The 17,251-nt window shown below is 35.3% G+C and overlaps 1 non-coding gene across 1 annotated transcript; it reads left to right on the top strand.

The window, feature by feature from the left end:
• Nucleotides 1–561: 561 nt before the first annotated feature.
• On the top strand, nucleotides 562–633 carry TRNAT-GGU (transfer RNA threonine (anticodon GGU)). The gene has a single exon. It is a non-coding gene; the product is annotated as a tRNA-Thr (tRNA).
• The last annotated feature ends 16,618 nt before the right edge of the window (nucleotides 634–17,251 follow it).

The following is a 17,251-nucleotide window of genomic DNA, read 5'->3' as shown; positions in this document are numbered from 1 at the left end:
AGTTAGTACATAATAATAAAAATAAAACTATATTAGATAAAAAAATACAACAAACAAAAATTAAAATAAGACAGCAAACAGAGAGGTTATTAATTTTCTTTTGAATTAACTTAATGTTTATAAGGTAAGGTTTATTCATAGCAAAAAGGATTACAAATTATTGTAAGCAATAATTGTTGTAAGGCTGCGATTACACTTGGAAGTTTTTTTTACGTTAAGTGAGTTAAGGCAAAATTATCTATCGAAACGTCACCTATAAAGTGACATGCTGCCAATGGGACTCGAACCCACGGCCTTCTGATTACCGGTCAGCAGCTCTACTTCTGAGCTATGGCGGCTTATCCGCCAAATTAGTCAATGTGTACTTAGTGTTCTGCAAGCAAAATTATTGCTTATTAATTTTTTTCTCACCTGAAAAAACCAACTTCATTTTTGTAGGTAAAGGAATTATTACGGTGCTAATTAATTTAATTAATTAATTAATTAATGGTGCTAATTCTCCCACTTAAGGGCGTCGAGATATGTCTTGATTAATTGACTAATTTGGTGGGTATTAAATAAGCCGCCATAGTTCAGTGGTAGAGCTGCCGACCGGTAATCAGAAGGCCGTGGGTTCGAGTCCCATTGGTGACATGTATTTTTTCTCGGGAGATTTTTCAATTTGTAAGTTTTTTCTCTTACAATAATATTGCTTATAATAATTTGTAACCGAGAGGTTTACAAAAATCTTCTTTAATCATGGTTATTATCGATTAAACTTGATTAATCTTAGTTTATCTTGGTTTATCTAAGTTAATCTTGGTTAATGTTTTGGTAGTCTTAGTTAATAATATGGGTATTCTTTGTTAGTAGCCTCCATACTCAAAAACTATATACAAAAAACAAATATTAATATAAGTACACTGATGCTCGAACTCTGAATTTTGTAAAATAAATGGTTTAGCAACCTAACTTTTATTATTGTCTAATTACCTTGTCATAGTTACCTAAGATTATTTTTGAGAAATAGTTCTTTGCTAATTAGCGCCATGCACTAGTCACCAAACCTGCTGGAGTGTTATTTATTTATGCGACAATTTTTGTTTCCATTTTTAATTTTGTACCTATTCATGTATGGGATTTCAGCACTGTGCAATGCCGCGTACAGTTCAGACTTAATGAATCCACCCATAAGCGACACTTTGAACTTAAACTCTTGTCTCTAACTGCTCAAGGAAAACCTCCCCTCTGCGGGTGTAAAACACTCAGCCAACCTCCAATCATATAGATGAGGTTAAAGAAATATCCGAAGAAAGAGTTGAGACTTTAATTAGGTAGGTAGGCAGCTGGGCAGGTAGGTACATTGAAAAAAATTGAAAAATCGTCATACATATCGTGCAATACTTATTTTAATAAAGTAGTGCGTATCTCTATTTGATAGCCTATTACTCTTGGAATGCTTTGACATTTACGTGCCTGAAAACTTGAGCAGTAGGTAGTCGTCATCATGACACGAATTGTTCAAGATACCAAACTGCAGAATAGATTTTCAAGCATAGCATAGCATGACAATAGGAATTGTTCTATTGAATAATATTGTAAAAACAGTATATATATTTAATTACCTGTATTCCCTAATGTGTTTATTGTTATACATGAGAAATATTTTACGTATGCAAATTGCATGGTGTAAATATCTACTGATTAATCTATTGATCAATACATTAATTTAGTAATTGTGGAATGATTTGCCGGCCTCTGTTTTTCCTCCCTCATGCATCATGGGTCTCTTTAATACCCATGTACAGTATGTACAGTCTTTCCTCTCCTCAAAAAGACATGTTCAGGCCCAGAAGTAAATTATATTCCTCAGGGCCTCAATGTAAAAAATGGGTTTAAGTAAAGTAAACAATTTTTTTCCTGCAATAAGTTATATCTTAGGCCTGAGGTGGTTTTTCACAAAAACGACACTCTACAAATAATCAAAATATTTTTTTTACTAGGTATGTAGTTCCTACGTGCTCAAGTGTGAACAGTGTACACTGAGTGCATAATAATAATCGGATAATATTTAGAGCATCGTATTTTGAAAAATCACCTCATGGGCGCTGAAACTATGGTATGGTGATACTATGGCATATCCTTACAACGACACCCTTCGAGGATTTTCAGGATTAGCATAACTGATGAATTAGCAAGTCACTTGCCCCAGGACTTGTTGAAATTACAACTAGCTTATGGCAGGATTATTCGTTTATTATATCTTAAAATATCACGTGACATTAATATTTTTTCAAAGACAGACCATTTTTTTCATCTTATGTTGTTTTTTTTTAATGCCACACAATAAAGTCTTTTACAAATTTAGGTACGTTATTATAGGTAAGTTGTGCAAAGTAATATGACAAGTTTAAAGTACATAATATAATAATAACTGTGTAAAAGAAGTACATAAAAGATAAAATATGATACGTAAAAGATAGATATAATAGTACAATATTCTTTAAGTGGCAAGTTGAAATCTGGGTAGCCGGTAGAGTCTACGAAGATTCATGTTATTTATGATGATAGAGAAATTATTATAAACATTCCAGCTATTCTTTGAACACGTATCCTCAGTGATTTTTTATATATTATTATAAAAAAGTGTTATTACACATAATAAATAAATAAAACAATTTGTTGAGCACGAGACCACAAAAAAATTAAAGAAAAGCTAATAATCATGCGACAGATATAAATATATTAGGAAGATGGCCAACTATATAACAGATGGATAACTTTTTTTTCAAAATAAATGCAAAATATATTATTATTCGTCAGCATAATTCACATCGAATGACGTTATATGATAATAACAGGATATTATTGTAGTACTTATATTATGTAATCAATACATTTATCTTAATAATCTATGGCTTGTCATTGAAGTAAAATCATGTATTATTTCATAGTGCTTTCACACAAACAAAAGTATTGAAATCCGTAAGTCTAAACTTAAACTTTAGGTTGCACAGTTTAGACCCGCGCTGTGCAAGCGGGTTCCTTTCAGAGCATCGGACCATCATAATATGATTATTTGCCGGAAATTAAAACAAAAATTATGTCCTAAATGAAAAAAAAATGATTATTGAGAGTAGATGTAATATGGACGATGGTCCCTTTACTTAATCAATTGTTTATCAAATTTTCCTTAAACTAACTCAACTCTTTTTCTTGTTAGAATGGTAGAATAGAGTCATAAAATAGGTACATAATATTCGTGATAATTACTAATATCAGTGAACGAAATCGTTTTATCTAAAATCAGAAAAAATTGCAATCGCCCAACAAACATTTGGTAGGGCGCTAATGTCAGATGTTTGACGAAACAGATTCCAATAAATATAAGGGGGATCAATCAAATTAATAATAATATGACCATTCCGTGATAATTTTATCCAACTCAGTTCTATCTAAACAATAACTTGTTTATTTACGGTGATAAGTTTATTGTTCGCCAAAAAAGTTGAGAAAATGATTAGTTTACTAATACGGATTTTGTGTTGTTTAGATATATAGAGAGATTATCTTGCCTTTATCGCGAGACTAATTTTAAAAGGGTTCCCAGATTTTAAAATAAAATTTTGAAACATATTTATATTATAATAAAAACACATAAATTTGTTTTTGACCACGATAGTTTTATTTTCACTCTACCGGTTTCGGAAGATCCCTTCCTTCGTCAGTGTTTAAAATATGTGTTTTAAATATTCTCCTGACGAAGGAAGGGATCTTCCGAAACCGGTAGAGTGAAAATAAAACTATCGTGGTCAAAAACAAATTTATGTGTTTTTATTATAAATTATGATGAGCCACAAAGTGAATGCTTTTTACAATTATATTTATATTAGATTAGCCGGGCTTTACACACAATTTTTAGAATTCGGATGTAGGTAGTAATTTTTATTTTATTCTTATCGTCAAGTATGCAAAATTTCATCAACATCGCAATAAAACTGTAGATTTGTATAAAAAGCCAAACCAAACATCTTTATATATTATGCATGTAGATAGATATAAAGCTGATGACCCGGCCTTGCCCGGCTTTATGCAATTATTTCGAAAAGTGGCCCTGTCCCAATGTTTTTGTTTTTGTCGGATGTTTTGAAAACATTTTGTCGCTGGAGACCTGACTTGAGATGACCGCCGCTAACTATGAAATTTGGCAAAATTTCGTTGTTGTTTCTAAGCATAGAAAAATAATTACTTTTCTACCAATCTTACGGTTTCACTGTCAGTGAATTCAATTCATTTGGCTAATACCATTTGTTCCCACCCAGTCAAGGCCTGGCTGGTTTCATTGGCTGGCTAAGTCCTCCATCACTGAATAAGCAACCAACATCTGCCGCTTATAATGACGGTAGTAGGAGATTTTTAAATAGTGATAGGTTTTACGAAATCCGAGAATGATTATCTTTCTTTTAAGAAATAAACCTTTTCGCAATTGTCGTCCATCGTAGAAAGGCAGCTACTAAGTCAGAATACTTATTGGTGACAAATATAACGCTAGAGCCAAAGCGGTTCGTTAAAATACAAGCCAAAATCGATAGTTAATTTTGACAGACGTGAAGAGAGATAATTACGTTATTTTCTGTTATTTCTAATATAAAATGTATCATAAAATCGTCCACCATTTTGAATTTTCGGAATGCTATTCTTTTAAAATTAAATTTGTATCATCCTAGACAAGCAAATTAAATTAATGTATTATGTCGTCAAATTAACCTTTGTTTGTATGGAATCGTCTTTTAAATGACAGCGTATCGTTATATACATAGGATATACACCGTTGCCAAATCAAGACCAAATTAAAAGGATTCTGAAAGCATCGTAATATAAACGTATGGCATACGGGAATATACGGAAGTCGTTAAATGTTCGTAATGAACGGACGTCTTATTAAAAACGTAATGTACTGTGATATTCGTAAGATATATGCGGTTACCAAAAGGGCAGCAATATGAGAGGGTGTCCAAAAGACTCTAAAATGTATGTACCTTGCAAAAATATGAATACCCTTAAAACACGATTTCTGGCAAAATCTGTTACGATCACTTTATTCTATAACTATATATAAGTGAACATTCACAGCGTTTTTGTTTCTAAACCTACCATAAGTGGTGGTAGTCAAAAGGATGCGAAGTGAAAGGTCGCCACATCGGTAGCGGGATTTATATATATATATATATATATATATATATATATATATATATATATATATATATATATATATATATATAGTATGTATATATATATATATACATACTAACATGGAGTACGTACGCGTGTAAATAATTATCGGTGAACTAACCTTCTATGATTTTATGCGATACATAACAATAATTTAATGATTAGTACCTATCTATAAATAACACTAAACTACTCAATCAACACTCTGCTTACTCTACTAATTACTGTGGTTACCTACAAATGTATATTCCACTGGACATAATGTCAAGACTTATTAACTCAAGTCAGGGCTTTGAAAGTTTTTTATTACAATCTGTTTTTATTAATAGATTTATATATTTTGGTTTTTGACTGAGGATTGAACCTTCCTCCCCAGGGACTGACTAACATGAGTGAACTGCGATATCACTCCTAATTGGATGGTACCGAGAATTAGTTCTCATATTAACTGATGTTAATTTTTATAATGTTACCCGATTTCACATAAATGAGTTTGTGTGCACTTGTGTGTTTGTGTGAATGCCATCAAAAGTTGATAATATGCATTGTCACCGACAACGAGGCTATCTTCCGAGTTTCATCTCGATCGGATGTCTGTAAGTGGGTTAACTTCCACATCCAATATTCCATTTCATTAATTCATGAATTTATAGATTAATTTATTCAAGAAAACAAAATCGAGATTCAAATATATGTGATTATAAACATCGAAGAATGTTATCATTTAATATAATGGACTTTACCAAAACCTTGTTCGGGCTTTGACTTGAACATTATCTCCTATGTATAAATAAATCAAATTTACTAATTTCGGTTATCTGTGCGTTAGTTATTCCTGTGTGAAATTATTCATGTTCAATGAATTTGAATTCCATTTGAATTTGAGTGTCATTTTCAAAATTAGAACTGATTGCGTAAAGAATAAACTTCTGTATAAATTAAAATGTAAATTTTCAAAATCTTAAAACGATTGTGTTTTTATATACCTATATTACCTACATAGATTTCACCTGTGAAAGGGTAAAAATGTGCTGTTTATGACAAACAGCGCCATCTGTTGAACGTTGTTGTCTATCTGCACAGAGAAAACTGAGCCACAGCAATGCGTGGCGCAGTACAGCTAGTTAGAAATAAAGTATTCGTCTTTATATGTCCCTTGATTTTTCGCGTGTCTGCGCTAGTTTGTTCTATGAGCTCCTTTGCTTCACTCATGTTATATTATGTTTGGACATTATTTTCTCATTTTGTGTAATAAGTATTGTATTATTTTGGACAATATAGTCCATTAGTATAAAATAAATAAACGGTGTCCCGAAACTCGTAGAACAAGCTGGGAAACTGGTAAATCTACATCGCATTTAGAGTCCGTTTTGTGCTAGGTATAACTTTTTTTATTTGAGCTTTCGTTTTCTAATAAATCGAGTCCAAAATCAGTTACTTAAGACCATTCGTACACGGAGATAGTTCCAAGCGACCAGAGTTTTGTGCCCGTAGCATACGCGTCGCTCGTGAGTATTCGCCATATTATTTTGCTAGTGTTTGCACGCAACGCGACGCATCGACAACGGGTTTTACAGGGCTGACGGTACCGACCATAGACATATGAATATTAGTAGACCTGCCCTAAGTGATTAAAAGCGTATTATTCCCCACTCCCCATACCGGTTCCATTGGAGCCGGCTGGGCTCGCGTATGGCTTCCCGTGAATCTTGAGAATGTGACGTCATCATTCTTGTTCGAACTAGCGTCGAGCTATGGTCGAGGCATTTTACGAAATACCACTGCAAAATGGTTGCTTGTGATATGAAAACTTGTAAAAATAGATGTGAAAAAGAGAATAAACCCAATTGTCGTATTACATTCCATAAGTAAGCATCATTTTACTTTATTTTAAGCTTATTCACACCGTATTATATGGATCAGTTTTAGAAACATATACTATCACATCACAATGTAGCGATTCTCAAGTGTGCTCATCGTTGTTTACTGGGGTAAGTAAATTATGAAACATTTGTAAAAGTGTCTTAACTAAATACTCTGAAACTAACTACGACTCTGAAAATAGAAGAAATTTACTTTGCCGAATTTGGACTTCGCAAATTAGTTCATAACGTGGCGAGTAATTTGCGCTCCCATGTAAAAATGTCTATTCATTCAAAAGCAGATTTTACTTTTAAGAATTAAATGGTGATATTATAATGCGAGATGCCTATATCCTGTCATATTGATTTATTGACGAATCACAGTCAGCTTTACCCCCTTCGTTCTTCAACAGTTGATTTTACCCCTGACCTTTAATTTCTAGTCTATATATTCTTATGTCTGTGGTACCGACAGTGTTACGCTAGTTGCGTTGCATCTACTACTCGTATGACAGAAATGGTGTCCGAACATGACAATTAAAACATTTTTGTAGGTGGGAAAATATTCGTGTTTATGTAAACATAATAAGAAAGGATTTAGAGAAAAACGTTGAGGATAAAGGTTAGAAAAAAGTCGATTCCACATAATTCTCACGAGGTTCCATAGCGGCGACGAATGACCCACAATTAATATTTATTTCGTTGTATGGGTGAACGATCTTTTTAATCTCTAAATAGTATAAAACAACGTCACTATCCGCGTCTGTCTGTTTGTGCGCTTAGTTCTTCTAAACTATGCAACGGATTTAGATAGGATTTTCACCATCATTTAAAGAATTTCTTCCAGAAGGTTTATATATATAATACATGCATATTATATTTATAGAAAGTCGAGAAACGCCGGGAACAGGTCAGCTAGTCTTCTTAATATGTATAAATTCAGCATACGTATATTTGTGCTCGTAAAATTCGAATATCCAATATCCGATATAAGTTTGTTCTTATTAGTGCCAGGAGTGTTTAGCGAGTGGCTTGAATGGTAGAAGAATTCGTGACGCCCGAGGATTACTCAACGCAATATCTCAGCACCGTAATGAGATAAGGAGTCGAATTATAGTCTATGTAATGTAGTTTTTCAAGAGTAACATTGTGGTGTAGAGTAGTGAATGGTGGAAGAAGTCGGAGACGACCGAGAAAGATATTCGCAAGAGCGAAGCATTGTAGGGTCCACTAGTAAATTAATTACCCGTAACATATGTGCGGATTGCGGATGATGGGAATGTGTTATTAATTTGTAATGGGTTTCATGGGGTGAAGGCGGCAGATGCGTCTATCCATCGTGTACGAACACAAAGAACGCGTGTTTCGGCTTTCAGATTAGCCGGCAAGTAAGCGGCCGACTGGCGCAGGCGCGCCGACAAGAATGTTTGTATCTAAACGTGTGAGAACGCACATAGTAAAAGCAGGTTCAGATTTGTGTCCGCGCGCTGGCGCGCCGAGAAGCTTTACCGGAATGAATTCTTTTCCTACTCGCCGGTGCGGCCAGTTAGTGAAGCTTGTTTTGGAAGCTAGTGTCAAAACATAAATAAACAAGTCCTGTCAAAATGAGCGACTTACTAATTGCTGCTGTTTTTAACAAATCACTGATCTGGGATAAGAGAAACAGTCTACACAGCAACAGAAATGTTGTCGACAAGTGTTGGAAAGAAATCAGTAAGGATATGAATGAAAACGGTAAGTACGAACTGAGAAAATTTTATAATAACCTCAAATGTCACGAGTGAAATAAGTTTGCATGCACTTTTGTTTTTACTAAATACATGAAGAATTTGAAATGAGTGAATGAAGATGGTAAGTTCTCACTTTTGCAGTAACCTCAAATGTCACAAGTGAATTATTTTCATGGGAACATTCACTCAATAGCATGTTCTGCTGGGGTGTTTTTCTATAAAACCATAGCTTTACCCTCTGCAATAGTATGGGGCTGATAAACTAATATGGTAAATATTCGGAATCTATAGCCACTCGTATCAGGAATACAAACAAAAGAAAATTTTATCAACAGAAACCATTCCAGCTGTCATCCCATACAACGAGAGTGAATTTTATTAAAAATATCCCAAATGCAGTCAGATTCCTTTTATAGTAAATTAATGTAAATCAGAAGGTTTTATATATAAATATTTCATATAACCCTTGTCCAGCGATTCCGAATAATTAAAACTAATATCAAACATTTTGTGTCTGTTAAATAATGACATTTGATGATATTGCAAAATAAACCCATGAATTTTTGCATGAACGGTTGTTTTTACTAAATACACAAATATACGTACAGAATTTGCGACGAATGAATTAAGATGGTATATTCTCACTTTTGAAATAACCTCAAATGTCACAAGTGAATTCTTTTAATGGGAACATGCACTCAAGTGCGTGTGTTCTGCTGAGGGTTTTTCATATTAAGATGAGAAACAGTAGCTTTACCTTCCGCACCGTATGGGGCTGATAAATTTGTACTAAAAAAACACAATTTAAATACAAATTTTGGTTTATCAAACACTTGCAATGTAAATGAACATATAAAAATATCCTAACCGATTGCAGTGCCATCTATCAATTGAAATGCGTAACTAAAATCAATTATATATTTTTTCAGAAACCAAACTACATAAAAAATGGAAGCATTTAAGAGACCAATTTGTTGTGGAGCTGGGCAGAATACCACCTTCCCGCTCAGGAGATGCTGCAAATGCAACGTACACCCCAAAATGGCCTTTCTTCAAATCGCTATTATTTCTGAAAGATGTGGTAAGACCGCGGGCGTCGACTGGCAATCTTAATAAGGAAGCTGCATCCATCCATCAATCAACATCCACAGCCAGTACCCACTACACGGATACCTGGGATACTGAAGAAACTATTATCTCTCCACAAACCCCACCCATGGATACAGATACGCAGGATGAATACTGCGTTGAAATTATCGATCCTAGTATCGACGATCTGCCGCACACTTCTTCCTCATCTACTCCAGTAGGCAAAAAGAGAAGAAAGCAGATGAATGTCTACAATCAGGCGATAGTGGATATCGAAATAAAAAAAAACTAGAATATTTAAAAGAGAAGTCCCGGAGGAAAGAATCCAGAGACAATGAAAACGATGAACATCACCTCTTCTTTAAAAGTTTACTTCCTCATGTCGTAGAGATACCAAAATCACGGATACTTTCATTCCGAAGTAGAATTCAAGAAGTAGTGGAACAATTTGCGTATCCAACGCAATTCACATCACCTCCGTTTTCCTATTCAGTCATGAGTCCAAATGCAGAAGACACAGCCACTGCAGATGTTTCTCAGTCCATCTTAGACGTATTTTTATGTACTTAGGTACCTATATTACATAATTTTTTAATATAGGTAAGTACATATAATCATTGTCTAATACCAACATAACATTCTTCTAGTTTTTTTGCTGTTAATTCGTGGTGTAATTCCATTGTATTAGAATTGAAATTTAAACAACTTTTGCACTTTGTTCCACTCATTTCTAAAATAAGTGGAACAAAGTGCAAAAGTTGTTTAATTTTCAATTCTAATAATATTCTTGTTCAAATATAAGAAAAAGCAAACATGTTTTTTTTTTTTAATATTAATTTAATATTAACTTATTTTTTAATCTTCTATCTATTTCTACTCTTCCTTTCAATTTCTTTTCTTTTTTATATATTTTGGATTCTCTGGCGCATTAATTTCACCAAATTAAAAGTAAGATTTCACGGAATGGTTATATCAACCAAGAAAACTTTTCAAATTATTTATAAAGTGCAATAACTAAGTAAAAGTCAATACACTAGACTAAACAAGAATCGCATTTAATAAATCTGCCTATTTCTGACTGTCCTAAAACAGGTAATCTCCTAGTTGGACAGCCAAAGATCACTGTAACATGTCATGTTTTTTAAAAAATAAATAAATAAAATAAATATCACATAAATACCTTAGTTTAGTATTTAGTCACCCAATTAACAAAACTGCATATTATTACATTTTTATGTTTATCTTTATTGAAATAGTATATATTGTTCAATGGTTACATAATATTTAACATAAACCTTATAATTGCTTATTAACAAATATTTTACCTACATCATGTAGGTACTTAGAAATTACAAAATATATTTTCTTAAATTTTATATATATTTTTCTCTTCTTTTATTTTGACTGGTAATTCTTGATTTTAATCAAGGAATTCTGAGATTTAGATTTTTTTCTAAATGACAGTCTTATCATATTTCGTTTTCTTGTAGAGTGGTAGTGGTTATGGTTTTTAGATGCTTTTTAATTTTCATTGTCAGAATCCATTTATGTCACTCCAGAATCTATACCATTTTGTCGTATTGTTCGTTGGCAATATCACAAATTTTACTCGTTTTTTGTTTCTTATTGGTATTTTTACAATTTGAGTTCAATTAATTATTGTAACGCAAAGGATTGTTTGAAAAATATGTTACATAAACATCTCTCACACTTTTAGCTGCATTAGAGGATCGTCCTATAGCCTGTCTGTCAGTGGCGGATTAACCCTAAGGCAAAGTAGGCACGTGCCTAGGGGCGCCAGTTACAAAGGGGCGCCGGCGGGCGCCCCTAGAATTAAAAAAAAATATATATATATAAACTTAATTTTGTAAGTAAGTATGCACCTGCTTACACAATATAAAAGATTATTTACTTCTGTAGAGATGCAGAGCTTCCAAAGCATACTCGCCTTCTTGATTATTCCTCCATGCTTCCATCGCATGATTTTTTAATAGAAGACCGCTCGCTCGTGGATTCGTTCGCGGGCGTTGCTAGATTGCAGGGCAAAGGGCGCAGCGGGGGCAGGGGCTAAGCGGCCGGCACCGGACTTCCGAACGGATGACGGGGTGACAGTCACACTCATCACTTTCAGCTTGGATGTCGCCGGTTACGCGCGCTTCTATTGATTACGTACTCGCAGCGGTATTTGTGTGAATTAATTAGTACATTGCGTTTTAGTTCATTACCCAAATAATGAGTGAATTGAAGAAGAAACCTAGTGGTGCAGCTTATAAAAGGAAGGCTAAGGAAAAAGAAGAAAAAAATCAAAATATTATATTGCATACGAAACATATTGAGACATTTTTTTCTAAATTAAAAAGTGATGATTCGGAATTTTCTAACGCAATTCACAGTGCGTCTTCTACCGAGTCTATTCAATGTGAAATTCCTACTAGTTCTAAACAACACGATTTGTCCATGCTGCCTACTCCGTCAGCCGTAGAAGTTGTGAGGCAGTCGCAAACTGTTTATCGTGGGATGTGACCCAGTCAAGTGGGATATCAATAACGAAACACAAGAATACATTGCAATTAATGGATTTAATCAAAATCAAAATGCAGATTTTTTATTGAGTAAGAGAATATATGAAGATAAAATCTCATGTTTTTTAACAAAAACAATGTTTGAAAGAAAGTTGTTAAATAGAGAAAAACTTCCAAGGAAATGGCTTATTTACTCTCCAAGCACAGGTAAAGTTTATTGTCAGTGTTGCCAACGAGGGCGATATATCGCCATTTAGGCTACTCAGAACGAGAATCGGCGCTGAAAAAATCTAAAAGGCAACTGGTCGGGCTACTTCAGAGTCAAGTTAAAAACATAATTTTCACGTAAAAACATCAATTTTAAACAATTCTCTAGCCACCCCCCCCCCCCCTCCCCCCATGAATTTTTTTTTTCGGGACAAATTTTATTTTTTTGAAATTCTCTAGCCACCCCCCCCCCCCCCCTCCTACGAAATTTTTATTTTCACGTAAAACCCACCTAACTACAAATTCGGCTACTTTAGGTACTTGTTAAAATTTATAATATGTGGTCGCTAGAGGGGCGCCGATGAGGTGCTTGCCTAGGGCGCTCTCAACAGTTAATCCGCCTCTGCTGTCTGTAGTCTTGTCTGTGTTCATTAAATACAAAAACTTCAGTTAGATGAAGCTCAAATCCTTCCTTGTTAATTATTGTACTGTGTAGAACACATATACATTTTACAATATTATCTGCTAATGCTATATCTGTTTCAATGCTTTTAGAAAGCAAACGCCATTTTGAATATAAAATACCGAAAGCACATTCCACAGTTTTTCTAGCTCTAGAAAAAAGTTTATTGAAACATTGTTGCTCAATTATTAAACTGTTTCCACCAAAAGGTTTTAATAAATTAGTGAGAAGTGGGTATGCTTCATCACCTATAAGCACGAAAGGAGCCTTCACATTCGTTCCAGGCAAATTATCCGGTTCTGGAATATCTAATTGTTCATTGTAAAGGTGGTGGTAAATATCAGAAGCTTTGAAGGTGCCTCCATCACTCTGTTTTCCATAACCTCCAATATCTACTGATATAAATTTGTAATTAGCATCTGCAACAGCTTGAAGCACCACTGAATAAAACTTTTTATAATTATAAAACATAGACCCAGAGTTTTTAGGGCATTGGATGCGAACATGTTTTCGTGACGAAAATGAAATGACGTGAGGAAAATTCCAAACTTGAAAAAAATCTTTAGCTACTGAATAAAATATTTCTTTTGTTGGTACGGGCATATGCAGTTGATACAATTCTTCCCGCAATACAGCAACCGTCTCGGCAACAATTTTTCTCACTGTAGATGCTCCCATTCGAAAAGTAAATGCAAGAGTCTTGAACGATGACCCAGTTGCAAGATATCTGAAAAAGAAACAATGTTTTAAAATATATTTCTGTTAAACTATTAATTCGAGTGTAAGTTTCTCATCCAGCAAAAGAGCCAGGTGAGTAGAGCGATTTGTTTCTGATGATTTAATTAAATAAGGTACTATCCTGTAATTTTTTTCTTCGTAAAACATTCTATTATATTTAATGTATGCATATTGATTGTACCTATGAATAAAACATAAGTTGAACCTTTTATAATAAAAATATGACAATAAACATCTTATAATATTATTGATGTGCAAATCTCATACCAAAAAATATGCTTTAGATAAATTGAAGGTTTTCCCATCGTTTCGCTTGAGTAGAATACAAATAAAAAAATAAATTACTCAACAAAAAATATTAATGTAAACCATTAAAAAATATTTTTTTTTCTATAGAAATGTATGAACGCATAAAGGAAACAACTTTAAAAAAAACGTTATTATAGCTAAGATTATCTGTGACAGTTTCACTTGATTAACTTTTTTGCTTTCTTATAAAATTATTTACAAAATAAATAAAAACCAGTTTTGTGCTTGAAATCGAACGTTTATAGACTCCGTTTGTCAAGCGATTTAAATGCTTACTACCTACAATATACAGGGTGTCCGGAAACTCGTAGTACAAGCGGGAAACTGGTGAATCTACATCACATTTGGAGTCGATTTTGTAGTATATTTTTTTTTTATTTGAGCTTTCGTTATCGAGTAAATCGAGTTTGAAGTTGATTTTTTTTTTTTTTTTTTTAATCAAATTCTTATAAATTATTACTGAAGATCAAAGTACCCAACTAATTAAAACTATTTGAAAGTAAAACAAATGAAGAAACTCGGATTTGAAGCATTATTTTGAAATCACCCTTCATTTAACCCGGTGTAATCATAAAATATTTCTGCTCTGCAGGGTTAAAACATCTGTTATTCAACCCTAAACACCAGAAAAAACTTTAACCCTAAAATAGCCGAAAAATATTTTTTTTTGGTTTTTTTTTTTTGAAAATGCTCAAATCAAAAAACTTTATGTTTTTTTGGGTTCCCCATGTGGTGTAGATTCTCCAGTTTCCCGCTTGTACTACGAGTTTCCGGACACCGTGTATATATACTTATGGGAACTCGGGGATTTTTTTTTTTTTTGATTTTATGGATTCTTTCGTAATCCTCTAACTAGCTAGGGCTTATAACAATACCCTTTCATGTAAGTTTTTAGATTCTCACGGCCAAAAGCATTTTTATTGTTTGTTTTTGGGGTGTTATGTTGTTTTGGGTCTCTGTGCACAGGGCTCTGCCTCTTTGCGCCTCTGGGCGTTGGATTGCTCCTGTCTGCGCTGGAGAGCCGCTACGTATGCCACCCTGTTGGGGCATTTACCGTAGTTTGCGGGATGGGCTCCGCCGCAATTGCAGCAGACGGCCGGCTCTTCTCTGTTAGTTTTCAGGCACTCTGGTGTGGCGTGACGTCATTCACATTTGACGCAGCGGGCTACGTGTGCGCAATTTCTGGACCTATGTCCGAAATTTTGGCATCTGTGTTCCGTGTTGGAGGTGGTTGCTTCTGTATTTCCTCATAGTAATCCTGCAGTGGCACAGGTAGACCACTGCGGCTCTCAGGTGGCCCATGTTTGTTTCCTGGCCAAAGTGGGCCAGGTAAAGCGGGTATTCTGTTCCCGGGATGGTCATCATGACCACAGTCCTTGCCGGGAAGCCTTGATTCTCAAGGTCTTCCATAATGTCACCTGGTGACAACTTCGGGAGTCCCCTGATGACGGTCTTCTTTAGTTTTTCCGCTTCTGTGGTGAAGGTGTGGAAAGGCTTCTCCTTTCCACGTAGGGCTGTTGTCAGTTTTTTGTGGGCTTCTACTGAGCTCACCACAACGCTGATTTTGCCTCCTTTGGCATACCGGAAGTTGAAGTGGGCACTTCCAATGTGCCTCTGCACTTCTTCCGTGATGTCGCCGTACATCATTGACCCTATGGTCATGATTATGGGCAGGACTCGTGAACTCTTCCCAAGAGTGGTTGTGGCCACAGGTCTTCGGCTGATGGGCGCCTGTTCTCGGCTTGTGGACGCCACTGGTCCTGGTGGCGTCGGGCGTTTCTTCATCGGTGGCGACGAGATTTCTTGTGGTGGTTCGCTTACTTTATGTAAGGGCTCATATTTATTTTCGTGAACCAGACGAAAAATGGGCTTAGGAGGGGAATGGGGGCGCTTTGAAGCCGTAGCCCTCGTCCATTCATCTTCCATTGGTGATGAGGCTCTTTGTGATCCGGCTGCCGAGCCGGAGCCGGTCTGCGAGGATCCATACACGAATTCCAGCTCATGCGTATCTGGATTAAGTCTCCAGCCAGTGGCTCCCTCCGGGAATGCCGTAGGCAGGGGCTTGTTGCGCTTGAATGTCGCAGTTCCTCTTGGTGTGCGGTGGTAAGGCATTTTGAATTATTTTATTCTGTAAAGAAACAAGAAAAAAATAGTTATATTTGAGTATTTTGCAAGAATGCTCTGAGAAAGGCAGTTGGGGCGACGTGAGTGAATTTGCAAAGATTGCCTTGAAAAGGGCAGTTGGGGCGCGTGCGCCTGCTCCAGGCCGGCGGGATTTCTACGTTAACGTGGCTACGTTACAAGCCACGAAAAAACCGCAAACTGCGCAAAAACCAAAAACTACGCTTCGCTTTCTTCTCGCTCGCTCTCGGCTCGGAACTCAGGGATACAGGAGTCACAAATGGCGTTTGGCGTTCTAAACCGTGCCGCGCGCATATAATTCTTACAATGGACTGCCCTGCAAACTGTTATGCTGCGTATTCCTTTGCGAGCCGAACTACGAATCATGGAAAGTATAAAAATCGCACATAAAAATCCTTCCAGAGAATCAATCCACTTTTGAGAAAAATAGTAGCGATGGTAGAGTAGTAAAGTCCTTTCAGCACCGGTGCATAGTTGGAAAATACGCCAAACGCTCGCCCGACATATATGTACGTGGTAGACATTTGTCACATGAGAACGGGTCGCTTTTACAACTCGCTCTAGGAAATTATTTTCCCAAAATAATTTGCTTCTGGTCCTTTCCAAATTTTGAAAAACTCACTTACGGCTGTGTTTTTTACTAAAAAAAACTTGTCACGCACGTCTGCGAGGGTAATTAGTCGCGTTATCGGCCTTGAGTCACTTGACGGTCATGAGTCGGTTTTACTCCGGTCCTCGAAAATGCATAACGCGCGTAAAGAAGTTTCACTTCAATATATAAAAATCGTATGTAAAGTACATTAAATTTGAAATAAAAATTATGAACGTATATAGCATGTACCAAATAAGAATCAGCTAAGCACACCTCACAATAAATGTAATATTATTTTACTTATACAATAAAAAATTGTAAAGACGAATCGTATCAACCTAACTCGATGAACATCTCTGATGCCTGTCCTCAAAATCAATGACAAA

This window comes from Hesperophylax consimilis, chromosome 12 (assembly GCF_061612785.1).
Source record: "Hesperophylax consimilis isolate HC1 chromosome 12, BYU_Hcon_1.0, whole genome shotgun sequence".
NCBI lineage: Eukaryota > Metazoa > Arthropoda > Insecta > Trichoptera > Limnephilidae > Hesperophylax > Hesperophylax consimilis.
Note: the sequence above shows the minus strand (reverse complement) of the source record. Positions and strands in the feature narration are given on the sequence as shown.